The sequence below is a fragment of the Hippopotamus amphibius genome, chromosome 6 (genome assembly GCF_030028045.1).
Source record: "Hippopotamus amphibius kiboko isolate mHipAmp2 chromosome 6, mHipAmp2.hap2, whole genome shotgun sequence".
Classification (NCBI taxonomy): domain Eukaryota; kingdom Metazoa; phylum Chordata; class Mammalia; order Artiodactyla; family Hippopotamidae; genus Hippopotamus; species Hippopotamus amphibius.
This window is the reverse complement of record NC_080191.1, coordinates 37,892,317-37,916,186: the sequence shown is the minus strand read 5'-3', so window position 1 is coordinate 37,916,186 and position 23,870 is coordinate 37,892,317. Positions and strand designations below refer to the sequence as shown.

General features: G+C 39.6%; 1 protein-coding gene across 11 annotated transcripts in view; it reads left to right on the top strand.

Annotated features, from left to right (window-relative positions):
- The first annotated feature begins 303 nt into the window (after positions 1-303).
- Positions 304-23,870, top strand: part of EPB41L2 (erythrocyte membrane protein band 4.1 like 2) — a 209,406-nt gene continuing 185,839 nt past the window's right edge. For 10 of the 11 annotated variants that reach the window (XM_057738367.1, XM_057738374.1, XM_057738365.1 and 7 more), the window contains exon 1: positions 304-442. The gene's annotated coding sequence lies outside the window, so the exon portion shown is untranslated. The remainder of the gene's footprint in view (positions 443-23,870) is intronic. The other variant, XM_057738364.1, reaches the window with a different exon arrangement.

The window sequence follows — 23,870 nt, the reverse complement described above, 5'->3', positions numbered from 1 at the left end:
ATGGGTTCACTTTGAAGAAATAACGTTTGAAAGTTGATAAAAGGGCATTTAAGATCGGTATTCGCGGATAAGAAAGGCTTCCACACAGGCGGCAGCAGTCATTATTCAGGGCAGCTCCAAAGGCGAGACGCATGCTTCCACCGCAGGGTCCCCGGCCACCGCGCGCGGCGAATCCCGCGGGAAGAGTGGCCCGGGCTGGCGCGGGGGCGTGGCCTGAGCGCAGGGGGCGTGTCACGGCCCGCGGGGGTTTCCGCACCGGGGTCGCGGGAGGGGCTTCCGCCGCGAGGGGGCGGGGCTGGCGCGCGGAGTCCTCTGACGGCCGCAGCCAGGGAATTTCAATTTGAAACCCGGCGGAGGGAGGAGGCGGCCTCCGGCGGCTGGCGGCTGGGGCTGAAGCGGGACGGGTCCCCGCGGCGAGTTAGCTCCCGAGTGCTGCGTCCGGGTAAGGACGCGTGCGGAGCTGCGGAATGGCGGGCCGGGGGCGGGGGAGCCCGGGCCGAACGTCTGGTCCCTGCGGAGCTGCAGGGGCGGCTCGGATTTTTCCTGTGGCCGCAGCTGGGAAGCTGATCCCGGGCAGGAAGCGGCGGCGGGACGGTCCCACCGGGAGGGGGAGGGCGGCTGGCTTTGGGGTTTTCTGCAGCTCCCTGTCTCCTCTCCCCGTTGCCGCCCCGGGGACCGGGTCCTGTGGCTCCAGGCCGGATTCTTGCTTCCCCGCTCCACTGCGGTTCCCCACTTCTCCCTTCTCGGGAGCCGGGGCCGCGTCTCGTCGGCGCCGGGAGGGGTGGGGGCATGGGGAGGACTGCGCCGACCCCGCGGGGCTGCTGCGGGCTCAGGGGTCACGCGTCCGGGGCCCCGCGGAGCGGCGGCAAGGGGGATCCGGCTGCAAGCCGGGCGCGGGCCGCGGCGCGCGAGCGTGTCCCAGCACGGAGCGGCCGTCCTCTTTCGACGCCTGGCGAGGCGCGCGGGGGCTCGGGGTAGGTGGCGGCGGCGTCGCCCTGCAGGAGGAGGATTTTGGTAGAGGAAACGCAGGCGAGGACGCCGCGCGTCGCCGAGCCGGCCCGCGCGTGGGCACCGCGGGCGAGCGGGCCGAGGGCCGCCTCCGCCCCGCGCGCGGTGCGCGTCCCCCGCCGGCGCTCGCTCTGTCCGGCGGGACGCGGGCGGCCGGGCGGATGCGGAGAAGAACGCACTTTCTGGTCTCTGATCCTTGCAGTCCCGGCACCCAGGCCATCTCACTACCAGGGCTTCTTCTTTTCTAGACCTGAGGGCAGAGGGTGGGGAGCATTTCTAGTTGAGCTGCCGGGGAAGGACCAGGAGGAGAACGGAACTAAACGAGCAGGGTTGGAATCGGCGTCTAAATCCCCAGCCCCAGACGCTGCCCCCGGCAGCCGGCGTTTCTGCGGGAAGACGTCGGTCATCAGGCTTCCCGAGATCGCTCACCTGCCTTGAGGTCACGGTTTTTTGGTGAGGTTAGAAGAGCTCTCGCCTGGAGTCTATTATTTTGGGGCGGGGTCTCTGTGTGGAGCCCTCCCTACTGACCTAGGACGCCTTAAACTGCATTCCTGTCACCATCACCGCTGCCCATTTTTAAGAGCCCTGGTGGGGTGAGAGGAAAGGTAGAACCTGTGGATATATTTTCTCTTTTCTGAATCACATCTTTTCTTAAGTGTTTTGAACTTCTCGCATCTGAAATGGCACGTGTATGCCAGGGGTCCTGTTTTTGTTAGTTATTTGAGCTTTTTTTTTTAAGTTAATCTTAACAGTTTTCCTTTTATTCTTCCATTTTATTCAGGTCCTTTTTTATCTTTTCCCTTGTTTTTTTTTTTTTTTTTTCCTTCTCTCACCGGAATCTATTATTTCTGCATTGTCTATTTATAGTACTGTATTGAGAATTAGAATTTTAGCCCGTGTCCTATTACGTTTCCCATTGGATTTAGCACTTGAGGAAACTGAGTCAATTTCTTGGCCGCAGGAGCTGGGATTTAGAATTCTCAGTCTTTGAACAGGTTTTACTGGGAAGTGAATAGCACTTAATGCTATTCAGTTTGTTTGCAGGGCTCTTTGCTGTGAGAAATCACTGGATTGCTGTTGCAGCCACTGATGGGGCTGCATTGCAATGCAATCCTGGATTGTGATAAGGGCCAACTGAGTACATCCATCAGGCTGACACAACTTTTAAAGAGCTAGGCTGTGTCACCTGTGAGAGTTCCAGGGATCAGTCCTAAAATTCAATTTGAGAATCACCATCAAACCTCAGATATCTACTTTACAGAGGTTATTGGAGAACTGTACAAGTGGTAGTGGCTTAGAACAATGGTGTGGATTTAGGGCTAATTTAATCCTATCCTGTCTTCCTCACTTCTTGGGCAGACTTCCCACTGAAGTCAGTAGTGGTCTTGTGTGCAGAAGGACTGCTAAGAACAAGAGGCTGCTCATGTAGAGTAACAGGAGGGGACAGTTTCTTTCCTTTTAAAACATCTCTCTTTAAAAAAGACCTAGTCATAACAGTGCTTTAATCTTTTATCTCTAGTCGAAGTAGTTAGACCTTCCAGAGAAAATACGTGGGTAAGTTGAGCCCCTAACTTCAGATTCCTGGTATCTGAATTGAATGGGGAGTGCCTAAAATGATTAAAAGTGATAAAATATAATTTAATGAATTTCAGTAAACTTATTACTAACTTCAGTAAAAAATTTAACTGCTATAGAATATTCTTAATTGGGTAAATATAGTAAACTAGGTGTATATACAACGGGGTATGTATATTAAAATCTGAAACTTAATTCCAAGTAGAAAGAAGCAGATTTGCAGATTTAGGGGACAAATCTGAAGGGAGGTTCACCAAATAACTATGGGAATATAAAACAAGAGAATTCAGATAGCCCTTGCAGTATTTGGAGAGGTAGCTTTTAGTACAGTTTGTGTACGTACAGGCCTTAGTGACTGTCTGGGCCCATCATTAGATCTGGAGCTTTCTTGGGTTAGTTTTGTGCTGATCTGAGTTGGTGAGCTTGTTAGGTTCTTTGCTTCTCAACTAATGTTCTTGTGGTTTACCCTTTCCAAATTATCAGTTCAAAAGAATTGAGTTTAGAAAACCTACCCCGTCACCAGATCTTAAAAATAGATTTTTAAAAATCAGAACCATGTCCACGTGGACTTCCCAACCACTTGCTTTCAACTAAAAATACTTTCAAAGATGACAAAGCAGTCCTCAACCAGAATATTTATTGGTAAAATTACTCTGTAATTTAGTAATACTGTATAGTTGTGTTTAAGGTCAGATTTTGCCCTGAATCACCACTCTCATATAACTGACTAGAGAACTACAAAGGTTCTATTTTTGTCATTTTGTTTAGGAATGTGGGGTTTATATTTTATATAGCAGAACGCTAAATATTTTTGAAGGTTTGGTTTTGTTTCTGTTTCCACAGGAGAGTATGGGCCTTTTTCTTTGTTTTTTGAACTGCAGTAGTCTGTTTAAAAGCTATGTGTGGACTTTTTGGAAAAGTATGAATTGCTAGTATTTTTAGAAGGCAATAAAATAGTTTATAGGGATCAATACTGCTGAGGATCAAATTTTGCATTTCTAGAAGCCTGTATTGTTTACTTGGAGAAAACAAAGGAAATATGCCTACTTTTCCCACCCCCACCTTTATTTAGAAACATTTCCAGTGGCCTTGTTTGTTTTTTTCAGATTCAGAATTACTGTACCTAACCACTGGGTACCCTTACACATTTAAAAGCCTCAAGTAAATGTTTATGCTGGCTTCAGTAGTCAGCAAATACTAGCCAAACCCTAATTTACTGCCCTTTTATAGAATCTTGGAATCTCAGGGCTGGACCTTTAGGAGTCAGCAAATCCACTCTCAGCCTTTTCCCCCTGCCCCCAACACACAAACATTTCCAGCCTCTTTGGAAGGCCTGAGTTAGTAGAAGATTTGTATGTTATTCCCCCACAGATTCCAGACAGAGCATCCTTTGGGAATGCCATGTTTGGCACAAACCAGCAAGCTGATATTCATAAGATTTCTGTCATTCATCTGACTGAGCAGTGCCCCAGACTAAAATCTAAAATGGAGTCAATGCCTTGTATCATTACCTATAGAGGAATGGCCTCCAAGTATACATACAGTAGTTATTTAGATGTTATAGGTAAGCCAAAAAGGAAAGAAAGGAATCATTTTTAATATCAGATAGAAATAACTGAGATAGTTATAACAAATGCTTTTTTTTAGTTTTTTCTATAAAGTATGTGTATTTTATGTGAGAGAGGGAATACATAGGTAGAGTTACGTGAAGTGCTTGTGACATTGTGTGTACTTAATATATTTGATGAGTCAGTTCGTTCAACCTTTATATAATATATTGGAGGTGCTTTTAGTGAGGATTCTTTGAAAGTTGGAGTTAACTTAGTAGAACCTGGTACTATTTCATGTAGAGATGTCATGTAGGTTATAGTTCAGGTAGGGGATTTGCTTTTCTTGGGTATCGTTTCCCCTTGTTTTGTGGTTGGCTTGATTTATGTGGGTTTTTAGGTTTTTCATGTCTAGAAGGGTAGATAATCTATTATTTTATTTCCCTAAATATCTGGTGTTTGGCATGAAAAGATGCTCAACATCACTCATCATCAGAGAAATGCAAGTCAAAGCCACAATGAGGTATCACCTCACACCAATCAGAATGGCCATCATCACAAAATCTGGAAACAACAAATGTTGGAGAGGGTGTGGAGAAAAGGGAACTCTCCTGCACTGTTGGTGGGACTGTAAGTTGGTACAGCCACTATGGAAAACAATTTGGAGGTTCCTTAAAAAACTACAAATAGAACTACCATATGATCCAGTAATCCCACTCCTGGGCATATACCCAAAGAAAACCATAATCCCAAAAGAAACTTGTACCATAATGTTTATTGCAGCACTATTTGCAATAGCCAGGACATGGAAGCAACCTAAATGCCCATCAACAAATGAATGGATACAGAAGATGTGGCCTATATATACAATGGAATATTACTCAGCTATAAAAAGGGATGAGATGGAGCTATATGTAATGAGGTGGATAGAACTACAATCTGTCATACAGAGTGAAGTAAGTCAGAAAGAGAAAGACAAATATTGTATGCTAACTCACATATACGGAATCTAAAACTGGTACTGATGAACTCAGTGACAAGAACAAGGAAGCAGATACAGAGAATGGACTGGAGAACTCAAGGTATGGGAGGGGGCGGGGGGGTGAAGGGGAAACTGAGAAGAAGCGAGAGAGTAGCACAGACATATATATACTACCAACTGTAAAATAGTCAGTGGGAAGTTGTTGTATAACAAAGGGAGTCCAACTCGAGGATGGAAGATGCCTTAGAGGACTGGGGCAGGGAGGGTGGGGGGGACTCGAGGGGGGGGCGTCAAGGAAGGGAGGGAATACAGGGATATGTGTATAAAAACAGTTGATTGAACCTGGTGTACCCCCAAAAAAATAAAAAAAATAAAAAAAAATAAAAAAAAATATCTGGTGTTTGGGATAGCATTGATTTTAATGCAGATTTTAGTGGTTTTCTCAATTTTCTCGTTTTTAAAGTGATGTCGCTTTCCTTTTAGTATAGAGTAGACCTCAGGTGGCTTATAAGTACATTCATACTGCTTCTGCTTTTTTTTTTTTAAAGATTGAATTTGGACCAATTTCATATTCTTAGTTTTAAAATAGAAATATATTTTCCTATCACGCATACTTCTCTGCATTTTTTTTTGTTTTTACTTGTGTATTAGAGCCATAAAGGTCTAAATGTATTATGGATTGCCTCACAAATAATCCTTATGGTAATATGGAATCGATTTGAGGAATAAGAATTATCTTTTAATTTCCTCTGAAGACTATCATAGGTAAGGTTTGCTTTAGGAAGCCAAGCTGACACTTCACATATGTAACTAAATTGAACGTCATGGGGGTGGTTTTAGTTCTTTCCAGGTTAAGAACCAGAGGGCATGGAAGGAATTCCAAAGTGATTTTGTCACTTGTTCATCTGTAGGACCTAGTTATCTGGGTCAGGTAGGAAGTTCATTGTATTTAAACTAAACCGTTCATGCTTGTACCAAAAAGCTAGTTTCCTTTTGCTTTGCTCTTTTTATGGCCTATTTATCGCCATGAAAGGATTTTCAAATACTTAAAGACTTAGGTTACCCTCTAATTGCCTTTTTCCAAGAAAATTGTGATTTTGAAAACTTTTCATGTAAGTCTGATTACCAGCTCTCTAATCATTTTTTCCAAGCCCTGAATTCAGGTTTCCAGACCTCCTGATGAGATTTGGAGGTGGACCTACCACCATGATAACAGTCGTGCTGAGTTTAATCATATTCTTGAGTTTCCTATATTCTATCAGTATATGTACACAGCCCAGTATCCTGAAGATACTAAATTAATATGTAGTTTACACTTTGCCATAATTCTTAGATCTTTTCCTTTTTGTCTAAATGATCTATTGGTTTTTCACCTTTGATTCATCCACCTAGGGTTCCAGAAGGGAGGGTGAAAATCATTTAGTTTACATTCTTGACCTTGAGGTAGGAAGTGTGGGATTAACGGGAAAGGTGTTGCCCAAGGTGGGCTTCAGGGGTTCATGAACTGACAGAGACTGCTTAGTAAAGTTGTGTGTGTATGTTTGTCAGAGAGAGATTTTGGGGAGCAGATTATGAAAGGCTTTTGGGAAACAGAAAATGTTGAAAACTACTGATGTATTCTATTCTTATTTTTGAGATTAGAGAGTCGAAGTCTTAAGAGATTTTGTTTTTTTTCTTTTTTTGTGTGTTAACCCATTGCACTTTCTTACCCCTACTACTGTGCTGATTTCCTTTCAGTTGAATTCTTTTAGTTGTCTGATTTTAGCCAGTTGTCAAGGTTAAACTGAATTCTGATATAACACTGGCCTCTTATTTTCTTACCTTGAACTTAGCGAATGTGCCTTTATTTCCTCACAAGTTTCTTTGATGGAAATATTGATTAGAAGGGATCAGTAACAGGTCCACACTGTGGTGCTAGTTAGTCTGCCACTTATGCCAGTGGAACCTTGGGTAAATTATTTCTCCAGGCCTCAGTTTCCTTATCTTCACTATGAGGGTTAACAGTCGTAAACCACCTCAGAAAGTTAGATGAGGATTAGATGAGCTAGTGCTTATAAAATGCTTCACACAGTGCCTGGCCTCTGTGTGAATTGTTAGGTTAAGAAAAGACCTAGTGGGTTGCTTGTGAGTATGTGGTAAGCAGTTTTTTTTTTGCAGTGGTCAGGAATAATTATCTGTGTGGAAGTACAGTCTTTGATATGAAACTGTAATTTCCTGTGGTGATCACAAGTTAAAACCACTTTTTAACAATTTCAGTATGATATCTCTAGAATTTTTAAACAAACTATCCACTGCTTTTGGCAGTGTTCAAAAAAGCATACAGATGGCAAAACTGTTTGAATCTAATTTCAGTATCACAGAGAGATTGTAGTCTTTTTTTGTTATGTTGCCAGAGGTAACCGATTGGGAGTGTAAAATTTGTATGCGTGTGCTGTATTATAACTGCCTTTCTCTGTAACTTCAGTGAGCTTGCTGCAAGAAGGCTGTTAGTGGAATTTTTATCGATAGTGTTTAAACCTCTGCATGTAGCATTAACATGTGACCTTTTTGCATCCAGTACATCTTTTGGTACGTGTAATAGATCTGCAGACATATTTTTCCCCTAACAGAGTATTTTAACTTTAAATTAGTTGACAACATTAAGAAATCAGGAGGTGTCACAGAAATAGCTTTCTTTTAACTTTCTCTGGGAAAATTGGAGGACCTTGGCAACTCTGGGCCCACATTCCTCTTTTGCAGCACTGAGGAGTTCCTGCCCCGTCTTGCACAGGTCATCTTCTCCCTACTTTGCCAAAGTCACTCCCATATCCTTTTTAGCTTACCGTTGGACCTTTTCATTCATTTGCTTTGGATATCTGGTTCCTTTAGACTGTTGAGTTTGCATCTCTTTTACTACATGTCAGTTTGGAAGATGCAAAAAGGACTCGATCTATATGACCCTCAAGAATCTGGTGTTCCTAGCAGTGGGGCTTTTCTACCTCCAGGGCCAGCAGTCATTTCCCACCTCTTCCTTTGTGAAGGCTGACCTCTGGGTCACGGTGAGTCTTGGTTTCTGGAACCCAGCACGCAGTAGGCCCTTAGTCACACATGGAAAGAATGTTCTTTCTAGTTTCCTCCCAGACCTTGTGACTCCTTCTCATAAGCAGGTTGCCTGGTTCTCCGAAGCTGCGGCCCATAGCTGTACCTTATTTGTATGTTATTCGGCTTTTTTAGAGGACTTGTTTTTTCATTTCATCATTTAATATTTTAGTGTGTATCCCTTTGTAAACATGATTGGAATACCACCATCACACTAAAAATTCCTTAATATCATCAAAGAATCAGTTGTTAATATTCAAATCTCCAGTTATCTCAAGTATCAGTTTTTGAAAAAGTTTGTTTGAATCCAGGTCCAGTTAAGATCCGCATGTTATAATTGGTTGGTGTATCTTTTTTTTTTTTCTTTGACTTTTATATTGGAGTATAGTTGGTTAACAATGTTGTGTTAGTTTCAGTCATACACATACACGTATCCTTTTTCAAATTCTTTTCCCATTTAGGTTGTTTGGTTGGTGTATCTTTAAAGACTGATAAGATCTAGTTTCCCCTTCATCTCTTATTTTTCCTTGCAGTAGTTTGTATGTTGAAGAAACTTGATTAGTTGCTCTGTATGGTTTCTCACAGTCTGAATTTTGCTGATTTCAACCCTCTAGTCTGTTTCTCTGTCCTCTGTATTTTCTTTTTTTTTCTTTCCTTGTCTTTTTTCCCCCCTGTATTTTCTTTAAATGGGTAGTTGGATCTAGAAAATTGGTCTAATTCAATTTCTTTCTTTCTTTTTTTAAATTTATTTATTTATTTATTTATTTAGGCTGCATTGGGTCTGTTGCTGTGCATGGGCTTTTCTCTAGTTGTGGTGAGCGGGGGGCTACTCTTCATTGCAGTGTGTGGGCTTCTCATTGCATTGGCTTCTCTTGTGGAGCACAGACTCTAGGCTTGTGGGCTTCAAGTAGTTGCAGTGTGTGGACTCAGTAGTTGTGGCTCATGGGCTCTAGAGCACAGGCTCAGTAGTTGTGGTGCACGTGCTTAATTGCTCCATGGCATGTGGGATCTTCTTGGAGCAGGGATTGAACCTGTGTCTCCTGCGTTGGCAGGCGGATTCTTAACCACTGCACCACCAGAGAAGTCCCCTTAATTCAATTTCTTTCTTTTCTTTTTCTTTTTTTAAATTTATTTATTTTATTTACTGGCAGAGTTGGGTCTTTTGTTGCTGTACATGGGCTTTCTCTAGTTGTGGTGAGCGGGGGCTACCCCTATGTTGTGGTGCGTGGGCTCCTCATTGCGGTGGCTTCTCTGATTGCAGAGCATGGGCTCTAGGCTTTCGGGCTTCAGTAGTTGCGGCACATGGGCTTAATAGTTGTGGCTTATGGGCTCTAGAGTGCAGGCTCAATAGTTGTGGTGCACGTGCTTAGCTGTTCTGTGGCATGTGGGATCTTCTTGGAGCACGTGTCCCCTGCATTGGCAGGCAAATTCTTAACCACTGCGTCACCTAGGAAGTCCCTCTTTATTTTCTTTCTGTCTCTCTTTTTTTTTTTTTGGTAAGATTCCTCTGTGGTGTAGGCTTCTATTTGACACTTCTTCCTTGCCTTCCATCCAGCCGTTATCCTGGCCTCAGGTGCTGTCCCATCAGCTTCTTTGTCTTCTTTTTAACTGGTGCTGGACAAGTGTATTTTATGCTATGGCTCACCTTTGCTCTAGATTCCATTGTATGTAATCTGATAAGGCCAGAAGCACTGATAATAAACAGGTGAAAAGGAAGAATAATAACTGTTGGAGCACAGATGATAAGCCAGCTGCTGTAGTTGGTGCTTTATACATGTTAACATCCCCAGTCCTCCTTACAGCAACACCTTGCAGTAACTGGTACACTCATTTTACAGATGAAAAATTGAGGCTTAAAACCAAAATAATTTACTCAAGGGCACCCAGCTTATGTGCTGCTAAAACTTCTGTTTCTTCTGCAGGGGAGGGTGAATTATTGCCTTTAATTGCTTGATGCTGTTACTCTGTAGAACATTAGGAATTTGTTGGCATCTACAGTATCTGACTGAACAAAAGATAAGCTTGCTTTCTTAACTGGTTTCTGCCTCCTAGTTTCTTTTGCAAAGGTTTGATTATGAAGCGGAGTACTACTTTTAGTTGTGTGTTTCTTGAATCAAGCTGGAATAGTGAGTACGTTTCATCTTGTTTTTCTCATTAGTGTAGTGTTTCCAGGCTGATGTTTCAATGTAAGAAAAATGTCCCAGAGTATAAAACACATCAAAATAAAATGTGTGCCTCCTTCCCTTTCAGTTTTTATCTTTCAAGCAATTTTATACTTTGTGCTACTTCATTTAAGTGCAGATGGCATTCCCCAGGGTACTAGTATATGATTTAGAAAGTCCGGTAATGCAGGGATTATAAGGAAGAGCACCAGACCCCTGCCTTTCATGTCCCTTCATGACAGATTTCTGCTCCTCAGAGGCAAGCACTTTCAGTTCTTTTGGTTTTATTATTGATGTGTTTTGTTTAAAACCACGATATTCTTGCTTTTTTGCTTTTTCCATTCTAGACAATAATAGCTATTGACTTTCTACCTTGGTTGGGGTTAGCCTCTTTTACTAACCCTTTTCTTGTATGGAGGTGCACACCCTTCTCTCCTTCTACAACACACATAGGCCACAGCCGAGCTGTGTATAGTGCTTCCATTGCATATACTTTCTTTTACAACTTTTTGTTTTATCCTGAAGTTAATTGCCTATTTTTTTCCTCATTTGTATAGTTTTCTTTGTACCTACACTTAATGCAGCTCTGAACTATGTCGAAAACTATATTGCAAACCATTTTCTTTTTTTTATTAAGGACATCCTTCCTGGACTGGTTTATTTTAGAACTACTGTGCAGCTGTATTCTGAGAATTGCCCTTTTCCTCTCTTCCTGGGCTCCCGGGTGCCTGGGCTTGATGTCTCTTTCTTATCTCTTACTCTACATGAGTACATCCTCCTGTAGTTTCCCAAGAAAGAGCAAATGGAAGGTGAATTTCTTGAGACCTTACATGTCTGAAAGCAACCTTTTCTGCTCTTAAAATGCCTCTTTTTACTCTCGATTTGATTGCATTTATAGTTTGACTGGGTATAGAATTCTGAGTTAGTGATTACTTTCTCTCTGAATTTTGAAGATGTTGGCTCCATTGTGTTTTAGCATCCCAGTGTTCTGTTGAGAAGATTGACTCACTTCTCATTTCCCATTCTGTGTATGTGGCTAGTTTGTTTTCTTTAGAAGTTTTCAGGATTTTATCTTTGAACTTGGTATTTTGAAATTTCATAATGGAGTGCCGTGGTATGGGAGTCTTTCACTAAGTATGCTGAGCACTTAGTGGGCCCTTTCGGCTTGGAAACTCTTGTCTTTCAGAAATATTCCACTATGATAATGACTCCCTCTACGTTCTCTGTTCTTTCTGGAACTCCTATTAATTTGGGTGTTGAATTTCTTGCAGTGGCTTCAGTGTTGTTACTTTTTTCTCTCTGATGTCATCTCTTTGTTCTTTTGTTCCCTCTTTTTGGGAAATTTCTTCAGTGTTTCCTTCTAATCTCTCTACTGACCTTTTTTGCTTTCCTATTTTCGAAGCTGCTCCTTGGCTACTGAATTTTCTTTTTGATAATGCCCTTTTCTTTTTTCATGTTTATAGTTTCTCCAATCCTGACCTTCTGGATGCCCCCTGTGGTTGCTTTCTCTCTGTCTGAAATGCTCTTCCCTTAAATACCTGCACAGCTTACTCCTTAACTCCTTCAGAGCTTTGCTTCCCTGATCATTTATTTGAAACTACAGCCCTGCTCCCAGCCCTACCCCAGGATGCCCTAAATCCCTTCCTTGTCTTTTCTTTCTTCCAAAGTGTGTATTGCTGTCATCTGATACCCTTATATTTTCCTTTTTGTTGATTGACTCTCCCCTCACTGGAATGTAAGCTTCATGAAGGCAAATCTTTTTGTCTGTTTTGTTCAGTATTTCCAGTACCTAGAACAGTGCCTGGCACAGAGTAGGCACTTGGTAAATATTTGTTGACTGAGTGACTGGACCTCCCTGTTTTCTGTATGGAACCTCACTTCAGCCCTCTGAGCACAGAGCCTTTCTTTTTCAAATTCTGTAGAGTGAACCCACTGTCTTCTGGCTGCCAAGGTTTGATGAGGTGGTGTGTGTGTGGGTGTGCGTGTATGTGTGTGGGTGTCATTTAAATGTTACTTGTCCTTATTTCCAGTAGGTTCCTGTCTTCAACTCTCTCACATCCCAGCCCTCGGAGGTTTCTGGAACTTTCAGTTTCTAAGGCTCTCAAGGCTTCTCCAACAATCACATAGTTTTTGGTAGGTCCCCACTGAAATAGCAATTCAAGTTTAGGCTTCCTCTGCTCTGCTAAGTCAGTTACTTTGTACATCTGTTTTCCATCTTCTAAAATTCTGTTGATGTATCTCATCTGCTGGCCTGTCCCCTCCCTTTTTTTTGTGGGTTTGTACCTTTTTTTCTTTAATTTTCTTTCTGTCATTTTATTGTGGTTTTTGGGAGCAAGCAGAAATTAACTCATGTTCAACCCACTGGATTTAGGATTTTAAATTGATAAAAATAAATTTCCAGGATTATTGTGGTACTCACATTTGGTAAGAACTGCAGCCATAATAAAAGTGTCCTTTTTCTCATGCCAGATGCTGAGTCGAACTTTAGTTATATATATATATATATATATATATAGAGAGAGAGAGAGAGAGAGAGAGAGAGAGAGAAAAGTCAGGCGATTGAGTCAACATCTAGGGTGGATGACTGATACATCACTGAATAAGAAAGTACTTCTTAGGAAGAACTCAGAAAATGTATTATATTTTTTTCTTGTGATATTTCAATCATTAGTTCAGTACACACACTTATAAATCTTATATACTTGAACTAGATCTAAAAATACACAATAAAAACAGATTTGGTGAATGTGTATCAGAAATGGCAACCTTATTTTTAGAGTTTATGGAATACCTTACTTTGTCTGTCTTTAGACAGACACATGATTGGCATACATAAATTTGAATATTCTTTGACTATTCGAATACTCCTTGGTTATTAGAGGAAAGTTTGAACTCATGTGGGTTCTGTTAAATACTTTAAGGGTGAAAAATTTCATTACTAGAGCACAAGTGGAGAGTAAGATTTACACTGAGGTAAAGATGTACACATTAGGGATTTTGCGTATGGGTTTTGGGGAAAGTGAAACAAAAATTGAGGTTCTGAATGAGGAAGTGGCTGTGAAGTCTGAGAAGGTCTAGGAAGATCCCAAGGCTCCTGAGTGCATGTGATTAGTGTTGGTTAAATTGCCAAGTGGGTTTTAAAGATTTATTAATTCAAATACTCTGTTCATTAATGAAAAAGATGTTATAGGCAAATAGATCAGGACAGTATCTCCTCAAAATGTGATGGTATGTTAAAATGATTTGAGCTGGTACACAGATGAATCTTTTTCTTTTGATGGTTAAATACATATGTCAGTGTGCATCCGAAAAATACAAGTACTTCAAAACTATGATTTCATTGAAATTACTTAGTATAAGGCTAAGGAAGGTATTTTAAAGTGACTTGATTTAAGGATAAGTATTACATAAATAATAATACAGTGGCTGTTTAGATTTAGCAGAATTATAAAGTAGGTCTGATTACTAAAGTTTGAGAAACTTTGGGCAGATTTAAAATAAAATTTCTCCTGGTAGATAACAACATAAAACTGTATATACTGACTGTGGCTTAGACTTCTAAGTGTTTTTTTTTAGAAATTAACACTTTTTATTTTTAAAGTTTATTTTTTGGGGATTCTTTTCAAATAAGTCCTCAGAACATCTCATTCGATTCTTAAACCAAGTTTGTACCAGAATTCTGACAGGTAAGCACAGTGAGTTAGGAAGGGGTTAAACTTAAAGTCATTAAGCAATTTAGTAATGGAGCCTTGGGCAAGGCCAAGGTCTCCCTGTGTCTAGAGTTGTTCCCTCTACTGTGTGCTCTTTTGATGTTAATGGACTTGCCAATTGAAGTTTTCTTGGAGAATTTAGGAAACCTGCCAAGTTTTATAGCTGGAGGGCTGTCCTGTAGCTTTTATATATTTGTATCTTGAGCCCTGAAGGTAGACAGAGCTAGGTCTTCCAAAAATAGTTCAATAAATGTGTCAACATTTTGAAATACTATTGAAAAAACAAGGAAGTAGGAGTCCTATGGGATTATTGGAAAACGGTGCCAAATGCTTTCATAAGTATTTGAAAAGCAAATGTGGCTCGGTGGTCATATGCTAGACAATGGTGCATATTCAGCCTTCATTTTGGAGCCCATTTTTATATGACGATCTTTTACTCTTCCCCAGTACTCTCTGTTTAATTGCAGACTCTGGGAGAAAAGCTGGTAAATGAACATCTTTCTTGAAAAGTTTTCTTTAATTCACTTAGGGAGAAAAAGACCAACTTCTTTTTTCTTAATAAAATGAATACAAATTGTGTATGGGAAAGATTAGAGTGCCAAGTAATGAGTTGGGTCTGTCCACTGACACAAGGAATCAAGAGTTTATCCACGGGCTTGTAAGCAGAACTGTTTTTGGATCTTGGCCATTAAAATCAACATCAGTAAAGCCTGCGTCTTGATTTCCTTAATGCTAAGATTGTCTGTTTTATATTACGCACATAAGGGAATGGGAATACATTTTTCCTTCCGCCATCTCTCGCCACCCCAAACAGAAAAATAAGGGTGTGGGGAAGATAATCTTCAGCGTGCAGCTCTGCAGTGAAGGGCTATTGCTGCAGGCAGCATGTGTAGTGCAGATGTGGCTCCAACTTTTCTCCTAATTGAGGCCAGTTCACTTTCATCCTCAGTGCTGCCAGCTTAAATATAAAGACTCGAGGGTGGAATCTAGAGCATTCTATAGATCTGTGATTTGTGTGTTACTTGCCCTGTGCAGCACATATGTAGCAGTGAAGGATAATATGGATCTTTTCTTTTCTCCCCTCCCAAATATAGCTCTTTTTTTAAAGGACCTTCTTTTTTGTTGTTGTCAGGTTTTTTAAAAGCCATGTTTTTACTGTATCTGATTATCTGTTGAAGTGTTTTTTGGAGAAAAAAATGTACCATTGTCAGTTATAGAAAAGTATTTTTCTTTTTTAAACTTTTCATTATGGAAAAAATTAAAACTATTCAGAAGTAGAGAGAATAGTAGTATAATGGACCTCGTGTAGCCTCACCCAGCTTTGACAGTTGCCAGCACAAGGCCAGTCTTGTTGATACACCCCACCCCCATGATTTTGAAGCAAATTCCAGATATCATATAAGTTCATTTGTAAGTAGGTAAGATTCCCCCCCGCCCCCCCCACTGGCACATGCTTTGTGATCTCCAGAATAAAGTTCATGTTCATTACTAATTTTGTAGACTTACAGAAATTAGTTCATGTATGGCGTATTCAGTTGTCGTGTTTTTGAAATAAATATCTGAGTGTTGTTTCCATCAGTGAAAGCAGTTTCGTAAAAGACATAAAGGAAATACTTTAGCCAGCTCTCAAAGACCTAATTTCTAAACCAAATCTGAACTGACTTTCAGATTCTAGTATATTCTCAAGGTAATGTTGATATTCTGTGAATTGTTTTTCCATGGCTCCTGCCTATGTTAATGCTAGATTTTAATGTTCTTTATTTTTATTTTTACATTTTATTTATTTATTTGAAATATAGCTGATTTACAGTGTTGTGTTTTAGGTGTATAGCAGAGTGATTCAGTGATTTTAATATTTTTAGATTTTTCTTTATCTTTCCCTCTCTCAGTTCTTCTCTCCTTCTCTCTGTCTCTCTCTTTCGTTTGTTTAGCATACTTTAGTGGCTGTATGTTGGAACCAGACCAAGTGAAACATTTTTTTTTTAGCTTACTGAAACGTAATGGGACTGTGCATTTATTATAAAATCACAGCAACCCCCTATGTGTATAGTTCTGTCTGGCAGTACAGAGGGGAAAGTGTATGCCTTAAACATTGGTCATGTACTAGTTGAGAAATCATACATAGAACATTGGCATAATAGCCAAAGCTGACACTTGCTTAATAGTTGAAGAGCTTTTCCTAGTTGACAGGCATGCTTTTTATGTTTATAGTTTACTTTATATTTTAATGTTTTTTAAAACAGTTTAATAATATATTTTTTGTAAACACATCACATATTGAATTAGAAAGTTTTGATACCAATAGAAAACATTTCTTGAATACTTAATATATGTCAAACACTATTCTGTAGGCACGTTTACAAATATTTATTCATTTAATCCTCACGGTAACCCTGTGTGTTGGTACTGTTATTCTAGGTTTGCCTCATAAAGAAAACTGAGGCACCTCAAGAATAAGTAACTTGCTCAAGGTCACTCAACTAATTAGTGGCAAAGCAAGGATTTGAACCCCCGGCCATCTGAGCCTACAGTCGTAACTACTATCCTATATTATCCCTGAGGATATGTAAATTCCTCTTTATACCCTGTTTGTACTTGCATTCCCCTTCCCAGAGGAACTGTTTTGAACCAGAGCCAATGCTACACTATTGTATGAGGGTATAATTTGATCACTGAGTGGATATTTCTTATTGAGAAACTTGAAAGCTGTTAATGAGGTTCTACTCATGTTCCTTTACTGGCTTTAGTTATGAAGGAGAAGGGGGGAAAAGTGGGAGCATGTGGAAATAAAGTGGTAACTGCCAAAGTGTCTTCCTCCCCCCACGCCCAGTGGAACATTGAGCCCGTCTGGAATGTTGACAGGTCACAAAGGAGCTGTTCAGTACCACTGACTCTTCAGTTGAGTGCCAGGTATGTTGTTGAAACATTGGTCTTCATTGGTCTGTCCTGAAAAGTGTAGACTTTTGTAGGAGTTTGTCCTGGGTCTACAGTGACTGGAATTTAAAAAAACCAGGTACCTGATACTCTCCCCTGCCTTTTTTTTTTTTCCCCCTCTTTTATTTATTTATTTATTTTAATTTTTTTTGGGGGTACACCAGGTTCAATCATCTGTTTTTATACACATATCCCCGTATTCCCTCCCTTCCTTGACTCCCCCCTCCTCGAGTCCCCCCCACCCTCCCTGCCCCAGTCCTCTAAGGCTTCTTCCATCCTCGAGTTGGACTCCCTTTGTTTTTCCCTCTTGAAAAGAGCAGAGGGTAGAAAGAAAATTGTTCTAGCCCCAAGTTCTAGTCCCAGTTCACCAGTTACTAAGTGTGACATTAGGCAAGTGATGTTGCTTCTTGTGTCTGTTTTTCTCTTAAGTGGCTCAGTTGCCCTGACATAAGTCCAAGTCCATTTAAGATGTTGTCTGTGGCTCGTTCATTTGTCTCTGTTTGTAAGAGAATAATTTAAAATGTCTTTCCTTACAGGAAAAACACAGACATAGAATTTTGGCAAAAAATTTGATAACGTTTTCATGGTGTCTTTATGGCAGCATTGGGAAAAAACTGTGTAGTGGAGGGAATCTATGGTGGTGTTTGTCGATGATATTTTAACTTTTTCATCTTCTATCCAAAATATTTTTGCCAGTAATTTTTATGATGACAGACAAGGAGTGCTGATCTGATTTACAGATTTCATGGAAGCTTGTGGGGAAACCAAATAAGGTTTATACAGATTGTCTTGTTGACTACAAAATGGGTTGAAGTAAAGATGAAAGTTGCTGGAAATAAAAGTTAAGTCTGTTTAATTATAAGGTCTTTGAAAGAGTTCTGCAACAGGGTAGTCCTTGGCCTTCTTTTCAATGTGAAGTTTTATTAAAAAGAGTAGATGCCTTCTTATTCCTTTTATTGACTTCTAGTGTCACCACTCCAGTGGAATTGTTCTTTTCCAGGTAATAGATGGCTCTGTTGTCAAGTCTATTGAACACATTTTCCCCTGTATTATTTTTGATATTAGTGACCAACCATATTGTCTTTGAAATTCTCTCTTGACATGTTGGAACTCTTTTTCTATATTCCTTCTGTTCTTTGCAGGCCTCTCTCTCTTTTTTTTTTTTAAATACATTTATTTGTTTATTGGCTGCATTGGGGTTTTGTTTTTAATTAATTAATTTATTTTATTGGCTGTGTTGGGTCTTTTTTTTTTTTTTTTTTTTTTGCTGTGTGCGGTCTTTCTTTAGTTGCAGTTAGTGGGGGCTACTGCGGTGAGTGGGGGCTACTCTTCATTGTGGTGCGAGGGCTCCTCATTCCTGTGGCTTCTGTTGTTGTGGAGCATAGGCTCTAGGCGCCTTGGCTTCAGTAGTTGCAGCACATGGGCTCAATAGTTGTGGCTCACAGGCTCTAAAGCGCAGGTTCAATAGTTGTGGCGCACGGGCTTAGTTGCTCCGCAGCATGTGGGATCTTCCTGGAGCAGGGATTGAACCCGTGTCCCCTGCATTGACAGGTGGATTCTTAACCACTGAGCCCCCTAGGAAGCCCCTGCAGGCCTCTTTTCCTTTGACTGTCCCTTCAGCTTTTATTTTTTCTTTCTGTTTCCCAGGGTTCTCAGCCTTGACTAATTTTGTATCACCCAAGACTTCACCTACAATCATAATTTAACTCAAATCTCTCTCCAGTCTTTCTTTTCAGCTTTGGATCCTTATATGACTTAGAGGAATCTACCAACATCTCAAAGTTTTTAAATGAATATGTGAAATATTTTGTGCAGAATGTGGGCTTTAATTGATTATTCTCCTTTCACCTGGATATTTGGTTCATTTTTTGAAATTAATTTTTATTGGAGTATAGTTGCTTTACAATGTTGTGTTAGTTTCTGCTGTACAGCAAAGTGAATCAGCTATACATATACATGTATCCCCTCGGTCACCAGAGCATTGAGTAGAGTTCCCTGTGCTATACAGTAGGTTCTCATTAGTTATCTATTTTATGCATAGTATCAATAGTGTATACATGTCAGTATTCATTTTTAGATAGTACATTTTAAGGTGTATGTTGTATGCACTACGTGTGTATTTGTTCAATAAAAATGAGTGGAAGCTTAGACAAACTGAGTCCATGTTCATGGAAGGGTCCCTGGGATGTTGAGGTTAGGAGAAACCACAGCACGGGAGGAGCCAGCTGTTGAAATAACTGAAGGGATAAGACTTGCTGGAGTAGGCGGCCTGTTGAGAGCTCTCTTTTGAGCACTGGCTTTCTAGCATTATTAGGACGAAACACACTGTAAAATTTTAATCTTGACCCTTTATTTAGTATGGAAGTCTGTGAATATATATGTGAATAACAAATTTCATAAATTTAGTTCTTAGCCTAACTTATGTGTAGTGTGCTCAGATTTTTTTTCTACTTAATAATATTAATAATAATAATAATAATAAAATGCCAGTCAATAAACCAATTTACAACTTACTGATGGACTGTGATCTGTGTTGGAAAAATCCTTTTTCTGTGGATAAAAATAAGAGATTCAGAGAAGGGAAGTTTCCTACCTGGTGTGAGAAGAACTTTTTAACAGTTGGAGCAGGCAGAGAATGGAATGGGCTGCCATGGCAGGGAGTGACTTCTCCACTGTTTGAAGGACCCAGGGCAGAGGTTGATAGTCACCGCTTGGAAGGTGGGAGAAAGATTCACTGTGTGGAGAATGGGACTTTGTGACCATCAAGATGTCTTCCGAGTCTAAGATTTTATGATTCTCATGTTGATAAAATTTTTTATTTTATTAGCTGACTTTATTCCATGTTTTTAAACAAAAGAGCTTCGTTTGGAAAGTTTTAGATATATACAAAAGTAAACTGAATAGTGTAATGACATCCCCCCTCCCCCGCCATGCATTCTCATCACCCAGCTTTAACAGTTATCAACTCATGACCGGCCTCGTTTGATCCATATTTCTGTTCGCGTCACACCAACTGTATTATTTTGAAGCAAATCCCAGGTATCTCATTATTCTCTGTGCGTATATTTCTGTATGTATCTCTAAAATGTAAGACTTTTGAAAAAAAACCACAATACTGTTATTATACCTAAGAAATTAACAGCAAATCTTTAATGTCATCAGATATTCACTTTGTTCAAACTTCCATTTGTTTTTGGTTTCTTTCATAGTTTTTTGCTAGAATTTGGATCCAAATTAGGATCCACATGTTGTGATCAGTGGTTCTGTAGGTTCTGTTTCTTTTATATTTCCTTGTAATTTAGTTTTTTGAAGAAATTGGATTGTTTTTTCTCTGTTAGTTTTCATTTTGCTGATTCCATCCCGGTGGTTTAGTTTAACCTGTTCCTCTGTCCCATAAATTGGTAGTTACATACAGAGGCTTTTATCAGCTTCAGGTTCAAATTTTAAAATATTTTTTTGGCATGAATATGCCATCGGTTCTGTTCTTTCCTGAGACGACTCATAGAGTACACCGAAGCTAATTGTAAAGATGATTGGGTTGCTTACTTAGTTCTGCATTTTCCGAAGTCTTCCTAAGCCAAGTTCCCTCTAAAAACAGATGGAATCACTTAGAAGTTTGGGAAGATAATAATCCTCTGCAAACACCACATCCAAATATAAATTACAAGAGTTTCGTGTCCAGCTTCATTTCCAAAAAAGAAAGGGAGAAAGCAGATGCCTTAGTAATTTCCACAGACCACAAACCAGGTTTTCAGTTAAAGTGAGACATTTTACGGTAAAGTCAGTCTTGATTTTTCTAGCACAATATGGAAAGATTGCAGTTTTGCTAATTAAATTTCCCACCCAGTAAGCAAGTACTGTCAGCGACTACTCCCACCCCTCCCTTTCTTCCTTGGCAGTTGGAAGTAAAAGAATAAAAATGGGAAGATGGGAAGTTGGAAAGGAGTATATGTGGGGAATCAAATAATTGTGTTCTGCGGTGATCCTTTTGAAGGGTATTTGTAATCGTCTTCCTACATTTTTTATGGAAAATTTCAAATGTACAAATAAATAGAGAAGATAGTATAATGAGTATCCGTATCCTCACCATGTAGTTTTTTTTCCCTCTCCTGTTTAGTATACTTTCTAAAATTGGGTATGGGGTCACACTGCTATTCACCAGAATCTTTTTTTCATTGGTTGTGAGGCTTGTGGCATAGGCCTTAACATCTTTTCTTCATTGTTTTGTCAGTGTTGGTAAATCTTTTGCTAGGTTTTATTTTATTTTGGTTCATGTTTATTATATTAGGTGGTAGTGGAAGAAGATTCTATTATTCGGTGAAGATCCTGTGATTAGGCTTCATTCTCTGCCTTCTGTTTTAAAAATTTTTTATAATGGAAGCATACGAAAATGAAGAGAGTTGGAGAGAGTAGAATAATGAATTCCCACGTGCCCATCTTCTAGGTAATTATCAACATATGGTCAGTTTTGTCTCATTTATGTACCCACAAATCCCTATTCCCACCCTGTTTCATGCTAGATTGTTTTAAAGCAGATTCCAGACATTATATCACTTTATCCATAAATACTTTATGTCTGGTAAGCATTAAAAAAAATTAATTCCATTGTCACATCTAAAAAATTTAATATTTCCTTAATATCAAATATTCATTGACTTCATATTTTCCCATTTGTTTCATAAATGTTTGTATAGTTGGTTTATTCAGGTGAGGACCCAAATAAGTTCTACATTATATTTGGTTGCTATATCTTTTAAATATACTAATACGTAGTTTCTTTCTCTTCTTTTTCAGTTTACTCGTTGAAGAAACTGTGTTGTTGTTTCTTTAGAATTTCCCGCCTTTTGGATTCTGTTGATTTCATTCCTGTGATAGTGTTTAATATGTTTCTCTTGTCTGAATTTCCTGTAAATTGGTAGGTAGAGGCTTAATAAGATCTAGAGTTGATTTTTGGTGGTGGTGGTGGTAGTGGTTCAGAGAATCCTTCAGATTTGTTGGTGTTTATTTCTTATTGCACCGCTTCAGGAGACGCAGTGTATGGTTGGCTCTCTTTCTGAGATGAAGGTTGATCAGTGGGCGCAGCTGTTGTCAGCCAGCTGGATCAATCCATTGTTAAGTTTCTTATCAAGCTTTTGCCTAATGGCTTTTAGCAGCCACTGATGATCATTGCCTAGATACATTATTTCATTGTATTAACTTCTAACCATATATTTTTTCTCTGAATTACTTAAATTATGGAACGCATGACATTTTGCCCCAATTTCTTCACTATATATTTGTAAAAAATATGAATATTTTCCTTAATCAGAACACTGCTATTATATATAACAGTAAATTGCCAGTAGTTCTCTAATATAACCTGATATTGAGTTTATATGAAAATCTCTCTAGTCATCCCCAGGATTTCCTTTATAGCTCATTTATCAAACCAGGATCCTGTGAAGGAGCCACATATGTGGTTATGTCATTTGTTTCTTGTGACCTAAAATACTCCTCCTCCTTTCTCTTTTCACTGTCTTTTTTATAATGACCTGTTGGAGAGATGCAAGATGGCTGCCTAAAGTCTTGAAGAATCTTTATTTTTCTGGGTTTGTCTGATTGTTTCCATGCGGTGATATTTAACTCAGTCGTCTATACTCTTTATTTTTTGCAAAGTAGAATTTAAATCTGAAGGTGTGATTAGATTCAGAGTAAACATTTTTGGTAAGAGTACTTAATAGCCAAATTGTATACTTGGTGTTGCATCAGATCAGGACCTACATAATATAGTTATCCCACTATTAGTGAAGCTAAGATTGATTAAGAAGATGACTGAACTCCTCATTTAAAGTTATATTTTCCCTTTGAGGTGGGCAAATAATCTGCGGGGAGTGAGACTTTAGCACCATACAGATACTTAGTTCTTTATCCATCTTTCACCTAGTAATGTTAGTATCTATTGGTGATCCTTACCTGGATCAGTTATCTCATTGGGAGTGGCAAAATGGTGATAAAATGGGATTTAAAAAAAATTATGGTAAAATACATAGCAAGAATATACAATCTTAACCATTTAAAAAAAAATAGTTAAGCTCTCTTACTCTTTTTTTAAAAAAATATTTATTTTTGGCTGCATTGGGTCTTCTTTGTGGTGTGCAAGCTTCACTCTAGTTGTGGCCCGCGAGCTTCACTCTAGTTGTGGCCCATGGGCTCCAGAGTGTGTGGGCTGTAGTTGTGGCATGTGGGCTCTCCAGTTGTGGCACTCAGGCTCAGTAGTTGTGGCATGGGCTTAGTTGCCCTGCAGCATGTGGGATCTTAGTTCCCCAACCAGGATTCAAACCCGAGTCCCCTGCATTGGAAAGTGGACCACTAGGGAAGTCACTATCATAATTTTTAAGTGTGTAGTTCAGTAGTGTTAACACATTGACATTGTTGAACATCTGATCTCCAGAACTTTTTTCATCTTGCAAAACTGGAACCCTGTACCCTAAGAGTTTTATCATTCCTTCAACTTTATAAGCTTGCAATTTTCTGTACAAAATAGCTTTTTCTCATCAACGTGGGCTATTCGATTACCATGAAATAGTTTTTAATTTGAAGTGCAGGATTAAAGAATTAAAAATTTAATTTTTCCCTTTACCAAATTTCAGAATAAGCCATTAATATATAATAGTTGTCTCAAGTTGTGATTGGCTTGTGGATTTTTATAGGTTAAGTGCATTTCAGTCAAGTATAGTCATTCTTTTTGATGTTCATATTTCCCCAACTTTAGCCACTGGGAGCCCCTTCAAGTTGGCTCTTAAGTCCTTTTGACATGATCCTATCGAGTTTTGAAAGTAAGGAATATGTTTGTTTAAAGGCAGTAAAATTTTCTTTAGAGAATAAGGTCAAATCT